We start from the raw sequence: 20,314 nt of genomic DNA, 5'->3' as shown, positions 1-20,314 counted from the left end.
GTGAAAGGATAGTGTGTTAACTCACAGAACCCTGTTTCTCCTACCTCCCACTTTCATCTTAATGTCAATGTTACCAAGGACCAAACTGTGGTAGGTGAGCAGAAGAACTATCGGAGCTAGGTAAGTAAAAGTTTTGGCCCCAAAACAGCTGAAATCACTGTTATTGTTTTGACTTCGAAGTATTTCCTGTAGCTTCCAAGCCTTTTAAACACAGCTGGTGGCGTCTAAATGCAACAAGTGATCACAGTACTCCAATAATTTCCTGTTTGATTCACAAGGAAGAGAAAAGTTTTGGTGAGATGACACAGGCCTTATATCTTGCTTCATCTGAACTGTGAAGGGGGCTGACTCTAGGGATTATATTTTGCTTATTTGGGGCAGATTGAATAATCCCTTTTAATCCTTTGAAGCCAACATTATCTTCTTGCCATCAGTTTGCTTACCTCAGAGAAACTATAATTGGCATTAACTACAAGTCAATAACAAAATTCTCATGACTTAATTTTGAACTCCAAAAATCAAGCTATACTTTAATTTTAACTTGTATTACTTTTAGAATGTGCCTGCTTAGTTTTAAATAGATCACATGAAATGTACAGTTTACATACCAAAGCATGCAGATACATGTCAAATGGTACACTGCACATACTTGTTTGTTCAGAAACATGGACCAACACCCAAACAAAAATTAACCCGAGCAGCATTCTTGTAACAGTATGATATAATTAAAGATGACATCCAAAGGTATTTTGCAGACTAAATAAGAATTCTGCTTTAAGGGTTGTTTCTGTAATTTTAAAATAGACTTTTTAACCTCAGCTAGTACTATTTAATTTCCACTAGTGTAATGTAAATTTTAATCCAATTTATTTTAGATTAGCTTGAATCCTGTTTAATGAGAACTAACTATATTCCAGATAAGAATGCAGTGGGTGGACTTACCCAGACACTAACCTCAGCTGAAATGCTTGCTACGTGAATTGTACCTTCCTCTTCCTGTGATACAATGGTGGACTTTCTGAACCTGCAGGGATACACTGTGTTGCACTGTATATCTACTGCTTTGTGTAGCAGAACTTGATACACGTACGGGATTTATAATGTCCCACATACCAACCAACAAATTTTCCACATTATTCCAAGTTGAAATCTGGTGATTCATCTGTTAAAAATAAGATCCATCATTTTTTTAAGGGGACCCAGATCATTATGTGGTTACAGCTGTATGGTGCATGTAGACTATATACTGCCTGTACCTGATGTAAAAGATTCCTTGGCACTATTTCGAAGAAGAGCAGAGGAATTCTCCCTGGTGTCTGGAACATTTTTTATCCCTCAACCAACATCACTAAAATAGATTATCTGGTCATTATGACATTGCTGTTTGTGGGACCTTGCTGTGTGCAAATTGGGTGCCGGCTTTCCTACATTACAACAATGACTACACTTCAAAAGTACTTCATTGGCTGTAAAGTGCTTTGGAACTTCCTGAGGTCGTGAAAGGCGCTATATAAATGCAAGTTCTTCTTTCTTAGGAAAGAATCCAAACTCTGATGGGAAACTATTCATTGAGCATGTATTCCATTGTTTATTTTAAAATGAGATAAACTATTAAAACTATTTTAAAAGAAAACCAAATTAGTATGAAATCAGTGTTAGAATAAAACAAATACTTAAAAAAAATTAACTAATAGGTGAAGGGCTCAAACCCATAGTTATGGATCAGAATGATAGCCCAGTGACTGGGATCTTATACACCATAGTAGCTTGGATGATTGTTTTAGATTTATCCTCAAAGAATCTGCAATCTATCGGTCTACAGCTTACAATAATTGTTTTCATCAATAAAGCAATGTTTTTTTCAGCCTCTTGCTTGTTTTCTTGAGTTTTAGCGATGATCCAAATAAATAGCGATTTTTAATGATTTTTTTTCTGAATTTACTCAATGTTTTCCCATGATTTTTGTCTCTTAAAAACAGAACTGGAAATTTTCAATAAAAAACAATTTTAACGGTTCTTAACTTTCTACATGAATTGCACATACTATTGGGTGAAGGAATGATCATCCCATCCACATAGCGATAAATTTACCATTGTAAAAAATCCATAATAATCTCTGCATTCAAACAGGAATGTTTTCTCTAGCAGTAAATCATTTTAGGTAGGACTTTATCTAGATAATATCTACTAACTTTGTACCAGTTTCCTTCCCCAGTGATTTTTCCATTGAGATTATAAAATTACATTTCCGATGGTCAGTGTAAAAATAGCGCCTTGCCCCAGGATGGTGTTTAAATGGGTCGTATGACAAACTTTGCGCTCAGTCTATTAAATCAGAAATACCCACTTATATTTTTCAGGTCAATAGTTTGAAACAGCTGTCGAAAAGACTCATCTAGGCACAATTCTTTTTAGATGGAACAAGACTTACTCCACTAGCAAACGGTAATGTTTGATTGGAAATTTTGAAGAAAACTTGCTGACTGTTTTAGAAATTTGTATTTTTTGTACATAGGCCCTCTAATGGTATGCGATGTTCCTTTAACGTTATTGCATGCGAGGGTATTTTAATTATGCAGCATGGGGAGGAAACTTCATAATAAAATTGCTGTTTTTTTTCTTTGGGGAAATTATATTAATAATTAAGCCTACTTGATTTATCATGTACTTTCTTGGTTTTGATTTAAAATATTAAATTTCATGACGTTTTTATGTTTTGTTAAAAATATTTAACCCAATTTACTCAAGAAAACTTGTCATGGCTTAACTAATGTTTATATTCTTACAACTTTTACTTATATATAATATCAACCTGCATTAAAAGCTTTGACTTCAGATTTGCAGTATTTGTAATTTTAATTTTTAAATTAAGACGCTGTGAACCAGGTCGATGTACAGTGCTGCAATGAAGTGGTAGCTTGTTTATTGTGCCTGTCATTACTCACATAATAGTTTTTTCCAACTTTAATCATTTCATTTTAGGGAAGAGACCAGCAGCTGTTTTTTGTGAAACGTTGGTGGATATCTGTTTAGGAAAGTCGCATGCGGAGGAAGAGAAAAAGCAAACTTTTGAATAAGCAAACACCTTAGTAATCCCTATCCTATTACCACAGTAGAGATCACAGACAGCTGTCGAGTTTATGTAGAAAGCGCGAATGGGGGTGGTTCGAGAAGAAACATTGGGGTGATCCAATGCACACACCGTCGCGGTGGGGTCCTTTCTGGAGTTATCTCTGCATTCCCTTTTTAAGAGTTCAACTTCAAGCCAAGAAGCTGCGCTGGGATTGGCTGTGGGGAGGGAGCTGCCGCTTCTGCAATAAAGTGAACGTCAGCGAGGCGACCGCGCGCTGTGTCTCCGCCTTCTGCTGACTCGAGGTCGGACTTAGCTTCGGGGAGGCACCGACAGCCGCTGGGACCCGGCCTCACCGCCCGTCAACCAGGTTAGTGATTGAGGAGGGGGCAAAGAAAGATTCAGACAGACTTCTCCCGAGAGCAGCAGAGTCGGATTGAGTGAGTTTAGGCCCGGCCCTGACCTGACCCCAGGACTGGGCCGTGGGAGGGAGTGGCTGTGATTTAATGTGGGGCCAGAACTGGGCACTCAACAGCACCCCCCTCCGGGGGGGGGGGGGGTCGGCCCTTTAGTCGGCCCTTTAGTCGGACTAATCCCGCGGGGCTCCAGTCGGCTGCGGCTTACCACTTGTGGCCCGAAGGACTGGGTGGGAATTGGCTTCGAGGTTTGCGGGGAAGGGAAGCGCGGCGGTGCCGGGGGCCCGTTTGCGAGGATCGAAGATGATGGATGAAGTGGTCGAGGGTTTGAGGGGGTTCCGTCTCGGCGTAACGAGGACTGTTTCTCGCCGGCGCCGCCTCCCCCTCCCCCAACAGACGGCGGCTGTACGGTTTTCTGATGCTCTTCACCAGAGGTCGGGCACTCATGTCTCCAGCACCGCCCTGTAATATTACATGTCTTGGCACCGTGTTTATCTCTGCTGTCTTTCCTCGCCCATTATTGAGATGTACAATAAAAATATTTTTGGTACAGTTCTGATCCGGAGTATCTTGACATTATTATTATTACAACATTAGTGCACATGATTATAAACTGCATTTTCTAGTTCACTACACTCATTAATCAGTGAAAAAATGAATATGAAAAGTTTTATTGCTAGATCTGAAGTCCATCAGATAAATCACCCACCTCTGGCTAAAAGGGGTTGGTAGTAAAACCATGTTGTTCTAACCAGCGATGGTTTGTAACAAGGAGGTAGTGTGCACGCGAGTCATGTGGGTTAGTTCCCTTTTCTCCGATGGCTTATGTTAATATTTCCCAAGAAATGGCTTTGGCTAAGATTAGGTAGCGTTCTATGTTGGGGTAATGGATGCAAACCATGACTGTCTTGGTGCAGTGACCTGCTGTGAAATCTTGGGGTTAACTATTTATTTGTGTCTGTTATATAACATGTTGGCATCAGGAAAAAAACTGGGCAGTGACACTTGTTTTTGGCTTTGCTAGTAATATTTATTAAGTAAATGGAATAAAATGTATTTTGCTGGATTTAATAGAAATGCCTGTTTTAAATAGGCTGCCCTTTTTATAGTTTGCCTGCAAATTCAAAGTATTATCCAAGTGACCTTCATTTGATGTTGATTATTTGTTTAATCCTCTTTGACAAGCTTTGTCACTGAGACAGGGCTATTAGTGGTAAGTGTTTGTTAGGATGTAAGTTTAAAAGCCACATATTTACATCCACCCATTACTTTGGTTTAGTATTACATTGTACCATAGGTTTTCTACATAAACTCTAGAGCTGACTGGGATCTCTATGGTAATAGGCAAGGGATTACTAAAGCTACATATGATTTGGTGTACAAGCTCCTTATCCATTTTCTACAAATGTCTAGACACAACCAGGTGATCAGTTTTTTGGACATTTCTGAAGTTGGGTGTTTAGATCTGTGCAATAAATTGAAACATCTAAAAATGCTTAAAATTTTCAGTTGTTTTACAGTATTCTATTCTCTCAATTTCATCTCTTTTCTCCCTTGCACACCTCCCTGCGGTATGGTTCCATGGGTGCTGGTTGTCCTTCAGTACCTTGCCCAGATGGTTGTCATTTTTTGTGATCCTTGATAGTGTTAGAAAGCTGTTTGCTTGTGGGCAGCATTGTTAATGAGCTTGATCTTAGTCTTTATCCACTGTCCATATATGTATTTGAAGCACTGGTTGGTAGATAGTGATCAGGAATGAAAACTAGCTGGTTTTCCTGGACTTAATGCAAGGGTGTTAGGTCTTGACTGCCATCTTGGTTAAGAAGGAATGTTGAATGTAGCGAGAGGTTGAAGAGGCACAGAAAGTCATAGTCTCACAAGGTGTCATTTGTGACTCTTTTTGTCCTGGTGGGTGGGGTGGAAACTGGATTGGAAGATCTCTCCTAAGGATTGATTTGGGGGGGGGGGTGTTTTGGAGATGGAGGAAAATTGAAGACAGGACAGTTATTGGAGAGAGTGGAGGGGTAAAGGGTGACTGGATTAAACCTGGGACCTTCCATGTCTGGATGGTTCATTCACTCTTGAATAAACTTATTGAGCCATTTGGGGACCCCAGTATTCTATTATACTCATTTGTCTGCAACATAAAAGTAGCTTTTTCTGTTGTATAAAGTGCATGTGCTCCTTGAAATTTTACCATTTTCAGTTGGGACACAAATCTGTGATTCTTGATGCTCCTGATTTGGCTGCTGTGGAATTCCCTGGGCAGATCCACTCTGGTTTCAAAGCCAAAACTTAAAATCTCCTTGTTCAGTGCTGTACTTGATCAACAACTTGACATCTGGGTAAAGCTTGGGTGGTCTGTCAGCAACAACAATTTGCATTTATATAGGATATTTAACATAAAAAGCAGTCAAAAGATGCTTTGCACATGCAAATAGACAGGGCAACAGACATTGAGCTATGGAAGGAGAGATTAGTAGTGATTGGGTTTTGAGTAAACTTCTAAAGGTAGTGAGCAGTGGACAGTTGGAGGGGTTTAGGGAGGCAGTTTGAAAGAGAGGGACCAAATCAGCTGAAGGATTTGTCACCAATGGTGGGGTGAAGGGAGGGTGAGGAACTCACACAAAAGGCAAGAGTCAGAGGACTGAAAGATGTTGGGTTATAGGATGGCACAAAGTTTTTGAGGGAATTGAAGGTGAGCATGAGGTGTTGGAATATGTTGGGGCACATAGAGCCAGTGTGAGTCAACAAGAATGGAGGTGATTAATGGACCTAGTGTAGGATAGGATGCAGGTGGTTGCATTTTGGACAAGTTGCAGTTTAGGCAAGACGGAGGATGAAGCCAGAAAGGAGAAAAATAGAATAATTGAGCCTTGGGTAAGGGTTTCAGGGGTGGAGAGAGTCGGTGTTGCTGAAGTGGAAAGAGGTGATCTTGGTGTGGCGAGGATGAGATTTAAAGCTCGTCCTAGAGTTGAACTGTCTGGTTCATTCTTAGCAAGGAAATGCAATTTGCAAGGACCAAAATAATGGCTTTGGTCTTCCTGGTAATAAGGTGGAGGAAGCTGTGCTTCATCCATGACTTCTTGTCAGATAGGCAGGCTCACGGCATTGGAGCGATCATGTGGTTGAGAGCTGGTTGTTGTCACTATACATGTGGAAGTTGATCCTGTGCTTGATGACACTGAGGGATAGCATGTATGTGAGGAACAGGAGAGGGCCAAGGAGCGATTCTGCAGGTGACTGTACAGGGATGGGACGAGTAGTCAGTGAAGGGGTTCTTTTAATATTTGTTCTTAAGCTGTGGGTGGCTCCAGCAAGGTAGCATTATTTGCCCATCCCTGGTGGCTCTGAGGCATTGAGTCAATTGCCCAGGTATGTCCTGTCCACAAAAAGTAGGACAAATCGAATCCGGCCAATTACCGCCACATCAGTCTACTCTCAATCATCAGCAATGTGATGGAAGGTGTTGTCAACAGTGTTATCAAGCGGCACTTACTCACCAATAACCTGCTCACTGATGCTCAGTTTGGGTTCTGCCAGGACCACTCGGCTCCAGACCTCATTACAGCCTTGGTCCAAACATGGACAAAAGAGCTGAATTCCAGAGGTGGTGAGAGTGACTGCCCTTGACATCAAGGCAGCATTTGACCGAGTGTGGCACCAAGGAGCCCTAGTAAAATTGAAATCAATGGGAATCGGAGGAAACTCTCCAATGGCTGGAGTCATACCTAGTGCAAAGGAAGATGGTAGTGGTTGTTGGAAGCCAATCATCTCAGCCCCAGGACATTGCTGCAGGAGTTCCTCAGGGCAATGTCCTAGGCCCAACCATCTTCAGCTGCTTCATCAATGACCCTCCCTCCCTCCATCATAAGGTCAGAAATGGGGATGTTCGCTGATGATTGCACAGTATCCAGTTCCATTCGCAACCCCTCGGATAATGAAGCAGTCTTTGCCCGCATACAGCAAGACCTGGACAACATCCAAGTTTGGGCTGATAAGTGGCAAATAACATTCGCGACAGGCAATGACCATCTCCAACAAGAGTGTGTCTAACCACCGTCCCTTGACATTCAACGTCATTACTATCGCCGAATCCCCCCACCAACATCATGGGGGTCACCATTGACCAGAAACTAAACTGGACCAGCCGCACACATAATGTGGCTGCAAGATCAGGTCAGGGGCTGGGTATTCTGCGGCGAGTGACTCACCTCCTGACTCCCCAAAGCCTTTCCACCATCTACAAGGCACAAGTCGGGAGTGTGATGGAATACTCTCCACTTGCCTGGATGAGTGCAGCTCCAACAATGCTCAAGAAGCTTGACACTATCCAGGACAAAGCAGCCCGCTTGATTGGCACCCCATCCACCACCCTAAACATTCACTCCCTCCACCACTGGTGCACTGTGGCTGCAGTGTGTACCATCCACAGGATGCACTGCAGCAACTCACCAAGGCTTCTTCGACAGAACCTCCCAAGCCAGTGACCTCTACCACCTACAAGGACAAGGGCAGCAGGCACATGGGAACACAGTCACCTGCACATTCCCCTCCAAGTCTCACACCATCCTGACTTGGAAATATAATCGCTGTTCCTTCGTCGCTGGGTTAAAATCCTGGAACTCCCTACCTAACGGCACTTTGGAGTAGCTTCCCAACGTGGACTGCAACGGTTCAAGAAGGTGGCTCACCGCCACTTTAAGGGCATTAGGGATGGGCAATAAATGCCTGCGACGCCCACATCCCATGAATGGATATATATTTTTTAAAAATCATGTAGTTTGGGACTGGCCAGGCCGGCTTGAGAGTAGCAGGATATTAGTGAACTAGTTGGGTTTTTATGACAATCCTGCAGATTGCGTGGTCACTTTTTTTTTTAATAGCCCACAAATTAGCAGGTTTATTGAATTCAGTTTCGCAACTCGTCATCGTGGGATTTGAACACAAACCCTGTGTGTGACGGTGGTGTGGGGGGGGGGGTGTGGTGGTGGGGGGAGTAGAAAATGAATGTTCTGATTATACGCATGTTATAGCTTTTCTGTTCTTTAAACTTTAGCAAGTGTATTAAGCTGATAACATGGTCAGAGTGTGTATCTTCATTTATTGTTCAATTTTTAAAAGTTAAATTTTGAAGCCAATTAATCATATCACCTTTTTTGATGCAAAGAACAATGCTAATCACTTGCACCTGTGAGACAGACTCTGATTTCTAACACCTATGAGACACTCTCTCCCAGAAAGGCAGATGTACAGTTTCTGTCCTCTTCTGATTTGATTTTGCTATTTTTTTTCAAGTTCAATTTTGAAAGCAAAGAAAGTCTCTTCGAGGGAAACTAGGCGAGGGGAGGAAGGAAGGAAACTGTTTGAGCGTGATGGGGCCCTTAGTCTCATGCCATTCGCCCATGGGACCGAAGGGGAGTGGATGGAGGATTAAAGATGAGTTGATGACAGCGGAGCAAGGGGGAGGATGCAGAGGGAGGAGGGGAAAATAGGTATTGGGAAGGTGAAGAGATAGGGGATGTGATGGGAGTGGGGTGGGGAGCAAGCACGAATGATTGAGGGAAGAGTGTGGTAAGGGCACCACGTTTTCCCCACAACCCCCACCCTAAATGTAACCTGTAGTCATTGGTGTCTCCTTTCCCTGCCCCACTACACCATACTTCCCACCTGAAAGATTAAAAAAGCAGGAGACGGGCAGTAACACAAGAACATCAGACACAAGTAGGAGTGTGACTGTATCCTCTGACATACCGTGTGCCATTAGGGATCAATATAATTATATTTAAAAAGTTATGTCCGCGCCCACTTCCCGTGAATTTTTTCCATTATAAATAAAGGGAAAGTGTAATTACACTGACAAGTTTATATGGGCACTTTCCATTTTGATGTTGATAGAGGACTTTATGGAAGTATGAAAATAAGGACAGAATATATTGAAAATGGGAGATTGAATTGTGTCTGCGTGCCCTGGTCCAGTTATCCCTTAGCCTCTAACCCCACTTCACCTGAAAATTACACTTTGGGCCAGAAATCATGCAGAGCAGTGTGGCAACGCTCACTGCTGCTCCTGTGAATTAAATTAATGAAAATACTTATTGCGGGCTCTGCGGTGTCAAATTGCTTGGTTTTGAACTTTAAAAAAAAAAGTCGTGCGCTATCAACCCAGCCTCTGAGCAGCGTGAGTTGACGTGCATGGAACAGTGAGAATAGAACATACGCCCACAAAATCTGTCAGGAAGAGAAGTCACGCCCGATCAGGCTGCATTGCTCAAGCAGGCAAGCAGACTTCATTCATTTAAAGTTAGTATTCTGGATGTCATTGTAAATAAAAAATTTAAAATCTTTTTTCATAAAAAAAACCCCAAAGAAATAATTTAAATTTAGAGGAGAAAAAACTGGACAAACAGGGGGGCTCTAGGGGGGGAGGAGCTAAATACGATTAAAATCACTGAGGAATTGGTACTCAGTAAATTAATGGGACTCAAGGTGGATAAATCCCCTGGACCTGATCGCTTACATCCTAGGGTCTTGAGGGAAGTGGCAGTAGGGATTGTGGATGCTTTGGTAATAATTTTCCAAAATTCTCTGGACTCGGCAAAGGTCCCGGCAGATTGGAAAACTGCTAATGTAACACCCTTATTTAAAAAGGGTAGTAGACAGAAGGCTGGTAATTATAGACCAGTTAGCCTAACATCTGTGGTGGGTAAAATTTTGGAGTCTATTATTAAGGAGACAGTCGCAGAACATTTGGATAAACATAATTTAATAGGACAAAGTCAGCATGGCTTTACAAAGGGGAAGTCATGTCTGACAAATTTGCTTGACTTCTTTGAGGACATAATGTACAGGGTGGATAAAGGGGAACCAGTGGACGTAGTGTATTTAGACTTCCAGAAGGCATTCGACAAGGTGCCACATAAAAGATTATTGCTCAAGATAAAGAATCACTGGATTGGGGGTAATATTCTGGCATGGGTGGAGGATTGGTTATCTAACAGGAAGCAGAGAGTTGGGATAAACGGTTCATTCTCGGACTGGCAACCAGTAGCCAGTGGTGTTCCGCAGGGGTCGGTGCTGGGTCCGCAACTCTTTACAATCTATATTAACGATTTGGAGGAGGGGACCAAGTGTAACATATCAAAGTTTGCAGATGATACAAAGATGGGAGGGAAAGTGGAGAGTGAGGAGGACATAAAAAACCTACAAGGGGATATAGACAGGCTGGGTGAGTGGGTGGAGATTTGGCAGATGCAATACAATATTGGAAAATGTGAGGTTATGCACTTTGGCAGGAAAAATCAGAGAGCAAGTTATTATCTTAAAGGCAAGAAACTGGAAAGTACTGCAGTACAAAGGGATCTGGGAGTCCTAGTGCAAGAAAATCAAAAAGTTGGTATGCAGGTGCAGCAGGTGATCAAGAAAGCCAACGGAATGTTGGCTTTTATTGCTAGGGGGATAGAATATAAAAACAGGGAGGTATTGCTGCAGTTATATAAGGTATTGGTGAGACCGCACCTGGAATACTGCATACAGCTTTGGTGTCCATACTTAAGAAAAGACGTACTTGCTCTCGAGACAGTACAAAGAAGGTTCACTCGGTTAATCCCGGGGATGAGGGGGCGGACATATGGGGAGAGGTTGAGTAGATTGGGACTCTACTCATTGGAGTTCAGAAGAATGAGAGGCGATCTTATTGAAACATATAAGATTGTGAAGGGGCTTGATTGGGTGGATGCGGTAAGGATGTTCCCAAAGATGGGTGAAACTAGAACTAGGGGGCATAATCTTAGAATAAGGGGCTGCTCTTTCAAAACTGAGATGAGGAGAAACTTCTTCACTCAGAGGGTAGTAGGTCTGTGGAAATTGCTGCCCCAGGAAGCTGTGGAAGCTACATCATTAAATAAATTTAAAACAGAAATAGACAGTTTCCTAGAACTAAAGGGAATTAGGGGTTACGGGGAGCGGGCAGGAAATTGGACATGAATTTAGATTTGAGGTTAGGATCAGATCAGCCATGATCTTATTGAATGGCGGAGCAGGCTCGAGGGGCCGATTGGCCTACTCCTGCTCCTATTTCTTATGTTCTTGTGTTCTAAAATAAAAACCACTTTTAATTTAATCTTTAAAATTTTTTTCATTACCAAAAACGATTACAATGAAGAGTAATATGAGACTCCACGTTTTTAAGTTAATTTTTAGTTATTTGGCAGTCAGTAAGACTAACCGCTTTTAAAACTTAGTTTAGAACAGGTATTTTTAAGCGGACCTGTTAGTGACATAATTAGTTACTTCCAGATGGGCAGATAAGCAAGTTTGCGATTTTTAAATTTTTTTTTTTCCCAGTGATTTCTCTGATTGCAGCGTGCGCTGACCCTTCATTTCGAAGCTGTCAAATCGCTGGCGAACCAATAGGAGCAAGTTCATGATTTCCGCATTTTAGTGCGCATGCGCAAACGTGGGAACTTGCTCCTTCAATTCGCCACTAAAAATCGAGAGCGCTGTTGAGCTCCTATTATTTTGGGAGCAATTTCTGGCCCAAGATTTTGACATGCCATGGGAGATCAAATAGTATTAAATTATATAATCACAATTAATTTGTAGGCCAGAAAAGGTATTGGATGTTGGAGTCGTATTAGTCAAATCTACTTGGTGAGTTAATGGGAGACTGAGTGCTAATTACTGTTCATGGGAGAAAAGTGAACTGTAGACATGCAATTGTATTGTCATATTACCTTTTGACATTGAAGCATGTGCAGTGACTTCCCCATCTCTTTGTATTAATTTGTGCATCAAAAAGGTTCATGTGTAAGCTCCCCATTGTTGCAATGCAGTGTGTGGCTGTTGTATGGTATGATATGGTAGTGTAGTGGTTGTGTTGTTGGACTAGTATTCCAGAGGCCAGGACTAATAATCCAGAGAATGTGAGTTCGTATCCCACATGCCAGTTTGAGAATTTGAGTTCAGTTTAAGAAATCTGGAAATAATGTCGGTAAAAATTGTCCTTTAGGGAAGGAAACGTGTTGTGCCTTCCCTGGTCTGGCCTATGTGTGACTCCAGTCCCCCACCAATGTGGTTGACTCTTAATTGGCCTCAAGTGCCTGTCAAGCCACTCAGTTGTATCAAACTGCTTGCAGCAGTTCAAGAAGGTGGCCTACCACCACTATTTCATGCCAACTAGGGATGGGCAATAAATGCTAGCCTTGCTAGTGATACCCAGATTCCAAGAATGATTTTTTTTTAAAAAAGGCTTCTTTGCTTCGATTTCCTTCCTCAAATCCACACTACACACCCAACCTGATACCTCCAGCTGCAAACAGTAGCCGAACAATTCAAACACCCTTATCCTTTATCACTAACTTTCAGCATACATCATAACACAATTGAGCTCCATACTTATGATTTAAAAATTCAGTTTCCATTATTACATGGCTGTGCTTTCAGACAAGTCTGTGTGGGAGACAAATCAAACTAGGCTGCTACTAAGGAAAGAATAGGGTGTATTAGGTTACCTTTTTGGTCTCTGTTTGTGGAGGCGGAAGATGTGGATATGATTATTAATGAATACTTTGTGCCTGTCTTCACAAAAGAGGGGGACGATGCAGACATTGTAGTTGAGGAGTATGAAATATTGGATGGGATAAACATGGTGAGAGAGGAAGTATTAAGGGGATTAGCATCTTTGAAAGTAGATAAATTGCCAGGCCCGGATGAAATGTATCCCAGGCTGTTAAGAGAAGCAAGGGAGGAAATAGCAGAGGCTCTGACCATCATTTTCCAATCCTCCCTGGCTACAGGCATGGTGCCGGAGGATTGGAGGACTGCTAATGTTGTACTGTTAGTTAAAAAGGGAGAAAGAGATTGGCCTGCATATTACTCTGTCTGTCAGTCCAACCTCGATGGTGGGCAAATTATTGGAATCAAGTCTGAGGGACAGGATAAACCGTCACTTAGAAAGGCACAGAGTAATCAAGGACAGTCAGCATGGATTTGTTAAGGGAAGGTAGAATCTGACTAACTTGATTGACTCTCCTTGTTACCGCCTCAAAAATTTCAGTGAGGGGTGTGCATGGATTTTAGCAAGGCTTTTGACAAGGTCCCATATGGCAGACTGGTCAAAAAAGTAAAAGCCCATGGGGTTCAAGGGAAAGTAGCAAGTTGGATCCAAAATTGGCTCAGTGGCAGGAAGCAAAGGTTGACGGGTGTTTTTGTGACTGGAAGGCTGTTTCCAGTGGGGTTCCGCAAGGCTCAGTACTGGGTCCATTGCTTTTTGTGTTACATTAATTATTTGGACTTGAATATGGGAGGCTTGACCAAGAAGTTTGCAGATGATACAAAAATTGGCCATGTGGCTGTTAGTGAGGAGGAAAGCTGCAGACTGCAGGAAGATATCAATGGACTGGTCAGGTGGGCAGAAAAGTGGCAAATTGGGAGAGCTGTCCCACAGATTAGTCAAGCAACAGCCTGACACAGCCATACTCACAGAATCATATCTTTCAGCCAACGTCCCAGACTCTTCCATCACCATCCCTGGGTATGTCCTGTCCCACTGGCAGGACAGACCAACCAGAGGTGGCGGTACAGTGATATACAGTCAGGAGGGAGTGGCCCTGGGAGTCCTCAACCTTGACTCATGGCATCAGGTCAAACATGGGCAAGGAAACCTCCTGCTGATTACCACCTACCATCCTCCCTCAGCTGATGAATCAGTCCTCCTCCATGTTGAGCACCACTTGGAGGAAGCACTGAGGGTAGCAAGGGCACAGAATGTACTCTGGGTGGGGGACTTCAATGTCCATCACAGAGTGGCTCGGTAGCACCTCTTCTGACCGAGCTGGCTGAGTGCTGAAGGACATAGCTGCCAGACTGGACCTGCAACAGGTGGTGAGTGAACCAACACGAGGGAAGAACCTACTTGACCTTGTCCTCACCAATTCACCTGTCGCAGATGCATCTGTCCATGACAGTATTGGTAAGAGTGACCACCGCACAGTCCTCAATGAAGTCTCGTCTTCGCACTGAGGACACTATCTAACGTGTTGTGTGGCACTATCACCGTGCTAAATGGGATAGATTCAGAACAGATCTCGCAGCTCAAAACTGGACATCTTTGAGGCGCTGTGGGCCATCAGCAGCAGCAGAATTGTATTCCAGCACAATCTGTAACCTCATGGCCCGGCATATTCCTCACTCTACCATTACCAACAAGCCAGGGGATCAACTCTGGTTCAATGAGGAGTGTAGAAGAGCATGCCAGGAGCAGCACCAGGCGTACCTAAAAATGAGGTGCCAACCTGGTGAAACTACAACTCAGGACTACATGCATGCTAAACAGCAGAAGCAACATGCTATAGACAGAGCTAAGCGATTCCACAACCAACGGATCAGATCAAAGCTCTGCAGTTCTGCCACATCCAGCCATGAATGGTGGACAATTAAACAACTAACGGGACGAGGAGGATCTGTAAACATCCCCATCCTCAATGATGGTGGAGTCCAGCACGTGAATGCAAAAGACAAGGCTGAAGGGTTTGCAGCCATCTTCAGCCAGAAGTGCCGAGTGGATGATCCATCTCGGCCTCCTCCCGATATCCCCACCATCATAGAAGCCAGTCTTCAGCCAATTTGATTCACTCCACATGATATCAAGAAACGGCTGAGTGTACTGGATACAGCAAAGGCTATGGGCCCCGACAACATCCCGGCTGTGGTGCTGAAGACTTGTGCTCCAGAACTAGCCATGCCTCTAGCCAAACTGTTCCAGTACAGGTACAACATTGGCATCTACCCGACAATGTGGAAAATTGCCCAGGTATGTCCTGCCCACAAAAAACAGGACAAATCCAATCCAGCCAATTACTGCCCCATCAACCTACTCTCAATCATCAGCAAAGTGATGGAAGGTGTCGTCAAAAGTGCTATCAAGCGGCACTTACTCACCAATAACCTGCTCACCAGTGCTCAGTTTGGGTTGTGACAGGGCCACTCGGCCCCAGACCTCATTACAGTCTTGGTCCAATCATGGACAAAAGAGCTGAATTCCAGAGGTGAGGTGAGAGTGACTGCCCTTGACATCAAGGCAGCATTTGACCGAGTGTGGCACCAAGGAGCCCTAGTAAAATTGAAGTCAATGGGAAATGGGGGGAAAACTCTCCAGTGGCTGGAGTCATCCCTAGCACAAAGGAAGATGGTAGTGGTAGTTGGAGGCCAATCATCTCAACCCCAGGGCATTGCTGCAGGAGTTCCTCAGGGCAGTGTCCTAGGCCCAACCATCTTCAGCTGCTTCATTAATGACTGTCCCTCCATCATCGGTCAGAAATGGGAATGTTCGCAGATGATTGCACAGTGTTCAGTTCCATTCGCAGCCCCTCAGATAATGAAGCAGTCTTTGCCCGCATACAGCAAGACCTAGACAACATCCAGGCTTGGGCTGATAAGTGGCAAGTAACATTCGTGCCAGGCAATGACCACCTCCAACAAGAGAGAATCTAACCACCTCCCCTTGACATTCAACAGCATTACCATCGCCGAATCCCTCACCAACATTCTGGGGGTCACCATTGACCAGAAACTTAACTGGACCAGCCATATAAATACTGTGGCGACAAGAGCAGATCAGACGCTGGGTATTCTGTGGCAAGTGACTCACCTCCTGACTCCCCAAAAGCCTTTCCACCGTCTACAAGGCACAAGTGTGATGGAATACTCTCCACTTGCCTGGATGAGTGCAGCTCCAACAACTCTGAAGAAGCTTGACACAATCCAGGACAAAGCATCCCGCTTGATTGGCACCACATCCACCATCCTAAACATTCACTCCCTTCACTACCAGCACACAGTGGCTGCAGTGTGTACCATCCACAGGATGCACTGCAGCAACTCACCAAGGCTTCTTTGACAGTACCTCCCAAACCCGCGACCTCTACCACCTAGAAGGACAAGGACAAGGGCAGCAGGCACATGGGAACATGCAGGTGGCGTTCCCTCCAAGTCACATACCATCCCAACTTGGAAATATATCGCCGTTCCTTCATCGCTGGGTCAAAATCCTGGAACTCCCTTCCTAACAGCACTGGGAGAACCTTCACCACACGGACTGCAGCGGTTCAAGAAGGTGGCTCACCACCACCTTCTCGAGGGCAATTAGGGATGGGCAATAAATGCTGGCCTTGCCAGCGACGCCCACATCCCATGAACGAATTTTTTTTAAAAATGGAATTCAATCCAGAGAAGTGTGAAGTAATACATTTGGGGAGGGCAAACAAGGCAAGGGAGTACACAATAAATGAGAGGATACAGAAAGGTGTAAAGGAAGTGAGGGACCTTGGAGTGCATGTCCACAGATCCCTGAAGGTAGCAGCACAGGTAGATAAGGTGGTTTTAAAAAGGCATATGGGATACTTTCCTTTATTAGCCAAGGCATAGAATATAGGAGCAGGGAGGTTATGCTAGAACTGTGTAAAACATTGGTTTTGCCAGAGCTTTTGTACTGTGTACAGTTCTGGTCACATTACAGGAAAGATGTGATTGCACTAGAGAGCGTACAGAGGAGATTTGAGGATGTTGCTAGAGCTGGAGAAGTTTAGTTATGAGAAAAGATTGGAAAAGCTGGGCTTGTTTTCTTTGGATCAAAGGAGGCTGAGGTGAGATTTAATTGAGGTAACAAAATTGAGGGGACTAGATAGAATGGATAGGGAGGACCTGTTTCCCTTAGCAGATGGGTCAGTGACCAGGGGGCATAGATTTAAAGTATTTGGTAGAAGGATTAGAGGGGAGCTGAAGATAAATTCTTTCACCCAGAGGGTGGTCGTGGTCTGGAACTCACTGCCTGAAAGAGTGATAGAGGCAGAAACCCTCAACTTACTTAAAAAGTACATGGATGTGCACTTAGAGTCATAGAGTTATACAGCACGGATAGAGGCCCTTCGGCCCATCGTGTCCGCACCGGCCATCATCCCTGTCTACTCTAATCCCATATTCCAGCATTTGGTCCGTAGCCTTGTATGCTATGGCATTTCAAGTGCTCATCCAAATGCTTCTTGAATGTTGTGAGGGTTCCTGCCTCCACAACCCTTTCAGACAGTGAGTTCCAGACTCCAACCACCCTCTGGGTGAAAAAGTTCTTTCTCAAATCCCCTCTAAACCTCCCGCCTTTTACCTTGAATCTATGTCCCCTTGTTATAGAACCCTCAACGAAGGGAAAAAGCTCCTTAGTATCCATCCTATCTGTGCCCCTCATAATTTTGTACACCTCAATCATGTCCCCCCTCAGCCTCCTCTGCTCCAAGGAAAACAAACCCAATCTTCCCAGTCTCTCTTCATAGCTGAAGCGCTCCAGCCCTGGTAACATCCTGGTGAATCTCCTCTGCACCCTCTCCAAAGCGATCACATCCTTCCTGTAGTGTGGCGACCAGAACTGCACACAGTACTCCAGCTGTGGCCTAACCAGTGTTTTATACAGCTCCATCATAACCTCCTTGCTCTTATATTCTATGCCTCGGCTAATAAAGGCAAGTATCCCATATGCCTTCTTTACCACCTTATCTACCTGTTCCGCCGCCTTCAGGGATCTGTGAACTTGCACACCAAGATCCCTCTGACCCTCTGTCTTGCCTAGGGTCCTCCCATTCATTGTGTATTCCCTTGCCTTGTTAGTCCCTCCAAAGTGCATCACCTCGCACTTTTCCGGGTTAAATTCCATTTGCCACTGTTCCGCCCATCTGACCAACCCATCTATATCGTCCTGCAGACTGAGGCTATCCTCCTCGCTATTTACCACCCTACCAATTTTTGTATCATCAGCGAACTTACTGATCATACCTTTTACATTCATATCCAAGTCATTAATGTAGACCACAAACAGCAAGGGACCCAGCACCGATCCCTGTGGTACCCCACTGGCCACAGGCTTCCAGTCACAAAAACAACCTTCGACCATCACCCTCTGCCTTCTGCCACTAAGCCAGTTTAGTATCCAAAGTGCCAAGGCACCCTGGATTCCATGGGCTCGTACCTTCTTGACCAGTCTCCTGTGGGGGACTTTATCGAAGGCCTTACTGAAATCCATGTATACCACATCCACTGCGTCACCTCCCTCAAAAAATTCAATCAAATTAGTCAGACATGATCTTCCCTTGACAAAGCCATGTTGACTATCCCTGATTAATCCTTGCTTCTCCAAGTGGAGACTAATTTTGTCCTTCAGAATTTTTTCCAATAATTTTCCTACCACTGATATTCGGCTCACTGGCCTGTAGTTCCCCGGTTTTTCCCTACTCCCCTTCTTGAATAATGGTATTACATTAGCGGTTCTCCAGTCCTCTGGCACATCCCCTGTGGCCAGAGAGGTTCTGAATATATGTGTCAGAGCCCCTGCAATCTCCTCCTTTGCCTCACACAGTAGCCTGGGATACATTTCGTCCGGGCCTGGGGATTTATCCATTTTTAGGCCTGCTAAAAACCGCCAATACCTCCTCCCGCTCGATGTTAATATGTTCGAGTATATCACAGTCCCCCTGCCGTATTTCTATGTCTACATCGTCCTCCATAGTGAAAACAGATGCAAAAAATTCATTTAGAACCCCTCCTACATCTGCCGGCTCCACACACACATTGCCATTTTTGTCCCTAATGGACCCTATTTTTTCCCTAGTCATCCTCTTACCCTTAATATACTTATAAAACATCTTAGGATTTTCCTTTATTTTGCTCGCCAGTGTTATTTCATGGCCCCTCCTTGATCTCCTAATTTCTTTTTTAAGTATCCCCCTGCACTTTTTGTACTCCTCTAGGGCTTCCTCTGTCTTTAGCCTTTTGTATCTGCCAAAAGCCCTCCTTTTTTTCCTAATCCATTCTCGTATATCCCCTGACATCCAAGGTTCCCTGGAGTTCTTGGAACCACCCTTGACCTTTACGGGAACATGTTGCCATTGTATGGTCTCAATCTCCCTTCTGAAAGACTCCCATTGCTCCGATGCGGATTTTCCTACAAGCAGCTGATCCCAGTCCATTTTGGCCAGATCCTGCCTTATCCTATTAAAATCGGCCTTCCCCCAATTTAGAACCTTTATTTCCGGCCCCTCCCTGTCCTTTTCCATGACCACCTTAAATCTCACCGAATTATGGTCAATGTCACCAAAGTGCTCACCTACTAGCACTTCTTCCACTTGGCCGGCCACATTCCCTAGAATTAGGTCCAGTACCGCCCCCTCTCTTGTAGGACTTTCTACATGCTGGCTCAAAAAGCTCTCCTGGATGCACGTTAAGAATTTTGTACCCTCTAAGCCTTTTACACTCTGAGTATCCCAGTTAATATTGGGGAAGTTGAAATCCCCCATGATTATTACCCTATTATTTGCACAATTTTCTGAGATTTGCCTACATATCTGTTCCTCTATCTCCCCCTGACTGTTTGGGGGCCTATAGTACATTCCCATCAAAGTGCTTGCCCCCTTTTTGTTTTTAAGCTCCACCCATATGGCCTCATTAGAGGAACCTGCTAATATATCATCCCTCCTTATGGCAGTAATTGATTCTTTAATTAATATTGCGACCCCCCCTCCTCTTATACCTCCCCCTCTGTCTCGCCTGAAGATTCTGTACCCCGGAATATTGAGCTGCCAGTCTTGCCCCTCCCTCAACCATGTCTCTGACAGCAACAATATCATACTCCCATGTGTTTATCAACACCTTCAGTTCATCCACCTTATTCGCAAGACTCCTTGCATTAAAATAGATGCCATCCAGCCTTGCCCTCACATATTTGCCCTGTCTTCCAAGCTGACTTGTTTTTTTCTCTATATTTGGCTGCACATCACCCCCTATTGTA

At 44.1% G+C, this 20,314-nt stretch overlaps 1 protein-coding gene across 5 annotated transcripts in view; it reads left to right on the top strand.

Moving 5' to 3' along the window:
• The first annotated feature begins 3,098 nt into the window (after positions 1-3,098).
• Positions 3,099-20,314, top strand: part of ktn1 (kinectin 1) — a 142,546-nt gene continuing 125,330 nt past the window's right edge. For 2 of the 5 annotated variants that reach the window (XM_067991569.1, XM_067991568.1), the window contains exon 1: positions 3,099-3,440. The gene's annotated coding sequence lies outside the window, so the exon portion shown is untranslated. The remainder of the gene's footprint in view (positions 3,441-20,314) is intronic. The other 3 variants (XM_067991572.1, XM_067991571.1, XM_067991573.1) reach the window with 2 other exon arrangements.

Source organism: Heptranchias perlo, chromosome 10 (assembly GCF_035084215.1).
Source record: "Heptranchias perlo isolate sHepPer1 chromosome 10, sHepPer1.hap1, whole genome shotgun sequence".
NCBI lineage: Eukaryota > Metazoa > Chordata > Chondrichthyes > Hexanchiformes > Hexanchidae > Heptranchias > Heptranchias perlo.
The sequence above is the reverse complement of the archived record's forward strand: the minus strand, read 5'-3'. Positions and strand labels throughout refer to the sequence as shown.